Source organism: Jatropha curcas, chromosome 4 (assembly GCF_041381405.1).
Source record: "Jatropha curcas cultivar XTBG-Jc1 chromosome 4, XTBG_Jcur_1.0, whole genome shotgun sequence".
Classification (NCBI taxonomy): domain Eukaryota; kingdom Viridiplantae; phylum Streptophyta; class Magnoliopsida; order Malpighiales; family Euphorbiaceae; genus Jatropha; species Jatropha curcas.
Genome location: NC_143154.1, coordinates 21,200,438 through 21,204,931, shown reverse-complemented (window position 1 = coordinate 21,204,931; position 4,494 = coordinate 21,200,438).

Genomic DNA, 4,494 nt, shown 5'->3' with positions numbered 1-4,494 from the left:
GGAAAAGGAGGAGGATTATCCTCTTCCATGTTAGCTCCACCGGCTGCTTCTGCTCCTGCATCATCAGGATTAGCCTCTAGGGCGCCCACTACTTGATATGTATCCCCGACTTTTTCAATCAGTTTCATATGTATCATAACATCTAGGTCCAGTCTAGTACCACGCCCTCCTCCTACACAATCATAAATTGGCCTAGCCGGATTCCAAACCTGTAAGTATCTAGCAATCCGGGTTACAAAACATCCCACCATTATGGCCCCTTTGTCGGCTCCAGCCACCTTTCCAAATTTTTGGCAGAGCCAATAACCAACATTCAATAAAACCCCATTCTCAATAGCCCACAGAAAATATAATTCGTTCAAACTTAGCACCCCATCGCTTTCACTCCTTCCAAAAATGGAATTAGATAAGAATTTGTGAATGTAGCGCAAGGAAGGTTTTTTTAATTTGGATGCTTTAGAATATCTAGGATTATAATTCACTTCACCTGTCAAATTTTGCCAAGTATTTCGCGCACTAAAATCACTAGATATTTGTATCTGGCTATTGTCTGTAGGAAACCCAAAAATGTGGCTAATTTCATTCACAGTTAATTCAAAGTCTTGACTCAGAAGCCTAAAGTTAACCCGGCTTGGTGGTGAATTAGGCAATAACGGAATAAAAGCGCGATAGGAACTCAGAAATTCTAGAGTTAGAGGGGCATAAACTAAGTCCTTCATCTCAAGAAATTCCCCCCATCCTATTCACCTAAGTGGTTCTAACACAATATCTCTAAGACCCACTTGTACTAAAGCAGTCTCATCAATAAATCTATTCGGTAGAATAGGTCGAAGAGATAATTTTGTGTACCTTTCTTGTTGATCGGATGAGGCGAACTCGAATGGAAATGCAGGAGGTGAAGGAGGTTGAGGAGCCGTGGAAGATCGCGTAGTTGCGCGGTTTCGAGCAGCAATGGAGGATGCGGGTCTGCTACGTTTGTATCTAGGAGGCATTGTTTGTAACATCCTCTTGAGTTGAGTCGGGTTGAACCAAACCTGGTTGGGGTAGAATGGATGATAAGTGGACTTATTTGCATGGAAAGTTTAGGACTTGTTTGCCTCCAAACATATAGCTTGGGTAGTAAGTTGTAGCCTTTGTATACTTGAGGTACCAATTAGAGAGTTTACACAGCCAAATCACTTCTTCTAGAGTCTACCCGTTCCTATCATTTTCACTTTCCTATTTTCACGTTTTTCATTTTCTTCTTACGTTTCCCTTCCATTTCCTTGCACTTCTCATGCACGTTACGCAGTAAGTCCACTCCAAGTAAGTAGAATTCCTTGAAGTTATATGTTATTCACTCTTTAATTGAGTTATATTGGAGATGAGTTATGAGAATTCTTGTGTATAGGAGAAGAAAGTTCAAAAGTTGCAGAAAAGAGAAGCTAAAACAGAGCCCCAGCTTTGTGGCAAGACAGGTTTGATATCTCTTGTTCTTTTTCCCATGTTCTTTGCATGAAAAATTGTGTGGAGTGTTGCTCATGAGATCATGTGTTGCTTATTGTGGAGTGAGAGGATTGAAAATGATGTGAAAACAGGGGATGGAATGAGTTTATGAACCAGAGTTTGCTGGAAATTTTACCAGCAACTTCATCTTGATTTTGACCCCAGTAAATGATGGAACTAGGAATTGTCATAGAAGAGTTATTTGTTCCTCTATGTGTTATCTTTACGTGGGCTTTTGAATCACTCAATTTGAAGTTGTATATTGAGAGTTATGGCCAAAAGAACACAGACTGCACAATCTGGAAACACGTCGCGCGCCCGCGCGGTCTGGAAAGCAAGTCGCGCTCGCGACTTGCACATGCGCGGTCGCGACTTTGGCCAAAAACTCTCTGACTCTCAAATGGCACATTTCGCGCTCGCGAACTCCACAAGCGCGCTCGCGACTTCATCTCGCGCTCGCAACTTGTGCTGCGCGGTCGCGACTTGAGCCAGAAACCTCTCTGACTCTCGATTGCACTTCTCGCGCTCGCGAGGTTTGAAGACGCGCTCGCGACTTCTCCCTGGGAAGCATCTCGTGCTCGCGACTTGTTCCTGCGCGCTCGCGACTTGTGTTTTCATGCATTTTGGACTTCATTTTCTATACAATTACATTCCTTTGCTCAACATGCATGCATCCAATCATTGTAAAACAAAAATATAATATAAGAACATGGATTAAAACAACATGTAAGCATTTATATGGTGTGAAATCAAATTAATACGATGAACCATGACGTTGTGAAACCATTTATGTGCTATTGTGTTACATTGTTGACATGCTAATCTTAAGCTCCGTTGAGGTTAGGTAGAAACCATGTAGATAAGGCTATGTCGCGACATAGAATAGCAGATCTGCGCCCCATACAGTTTGGAACTCCGGCTACAGGCCGTTGAGTGGATATGATTAAACCGTGCGGTGCAAATCCGGTTAGGGGCACCAAAACGGACAATATTGGCATAGGCGAATCCGGTTCGGGGCCTATAGCATACAATTTCATCCAGTTTCATACAGTTTATCTTATCACTTCGGTTTCACTATAACCTTATGGAGCCATACAGATATTTTAACTTACTATTGCACGAATCAGACAGTAAAATAAACAGTAAGAAAGATCATCAATGTGAATGAAAGTCGTATGTTATGTGTGATTATATGTACTTACATAATTCTTTCTGCATATATGTGTGCTTAATTATGTCTTTCTATATTGAGATATCCACTGAGCTGTATTAGCTCAGCGAGTTACCTGTTTAACTCGCAGGTTTTGAGACTGGTCTATAGAGCGACAGTGTACAACTGCAGCAGTTCATCTGTAGAAGACAGGGTCTTCAGGGTAGCTCCCTATTTTGATATGTATCTTTTATTATTCTTTCATGGCATGTACAGGGCACACAGTTGGGCCCATCTCATTTTGAACACTTGTATAATGTATATAAATATTCAGTACACTAGTAATGTAAACTTCATCTGTAGATATATATATAAATATTCAGTATGATGATATCAGCATGTCTAATCATACAGTCAACCAGTGTTGTAGCATCTCGACTCGGTTCATTCGGGTTAACGGGTGGACCGGGAAGGGGTGTTACAAATTTTGGTATCAGAGCCCTCGGTTTAATTTCCCCGGGCTTGAATGCATAAGTCAGTATATGTACATGCCATGACTACCCTGATGAACTAAGCAGTTGTTATTCTTTTAGGAGGATGTCTCAGGAAGGTGAAAGTGAGTCACACGCCTCCAGAGCAGTGGAGGGTGAGGCTCCAGCAGCACCAGGTCAAGCTAGAACAGTGGAGGGTGAGGCTTCAAGAGCACTAGGTCAAGAGGTGCTGTTAAAGCAACTTGCAGACACTTTTCGACAGATTGCAGGGGTGATGCCTCAAGCACCCGTAATAGTAGAAAGAGAGAGAAAACCCCCATTGGAGAAGCTTAGAAAATATGGTGCAAAGGAATTCAAAGCGAGCAAAGATGATAGTCCCGAAGTAGCTGAGTATTGGCTAGATGGGGCATCGAGAGTCCTAGAACAATTGCAGTGTACAGCCGAAGACAAGTTGATTTGTGCCACTTCATTGCTGATAGAGGAGGCATATACATGGTGGACCACTGTGCAACAGAGAGTAACAGCAGATCAGCGTACTTGGCAATTCTTCTTGGATGAATTCAAGAAGAAGTTCATTACCGAGGCTTACCTAGATGCGAGAAGGAAAGAATTCTTATACCTGCGACAGAACAGAATGTCTGTAGCTGAATACGAAAGAGAATTTACTAGACTCAGCAGGTATGGTAAGCAGATAGTGACTACAGAAGCCGAAAGGTGTAAGAAGTTTCAAGAAGGCTTGAATGATGAGATTCAGATGGGAGTGGTAGCTTCCAGATTCAGAGAATTCTCAGCTTTGGTAGAGGCAGCTCAAGAGATAGAGCGAATACAGGCCAATCAGCGTTCTAGACGCCAGCGGTCTCAGCAGAGAAGAGACCAGACTCAGAGTGCACCCAGTACACATCAGCCGGAGAGCAAGAAATTCAGAGGTGCAAGTAGTTCATCTGGTTCTAGGCCTCCTTTTAGTCAAGGCTTAGTCAGGGGCACTAATATGCCAGCAGCATCAGTGGTGGCTAGTTCTACCAGTGGGAGTCGAGGTTCAGGCAGAGGTTCTGGTAGAGGCACTGGTAGAGGTGCAGAGTCAGCCGGTTATACTTCGTCACCTTGTGAGCATTGTGGCAGACGACATGGTGGAGATTGTTGGTTGGTGATTGGTAAATGTTGGACATGCGGAGCCTCAGACCATCAGAAGAAGGATTGTCCTAAAAGGGCAAGAGTTCCTACACCGTTCATAGCAGACCGAGGTCGAGGCGAGACCTCTGGAGTGCAGAGACAGCAGTCAGAGACTGTGGACAGGCCTGAGACCAGGGGTCCAGCCAGGGTTTATGCCATGCGAGCCAGAGAAGATGAGGAAGCTCCAGATGTCATAGT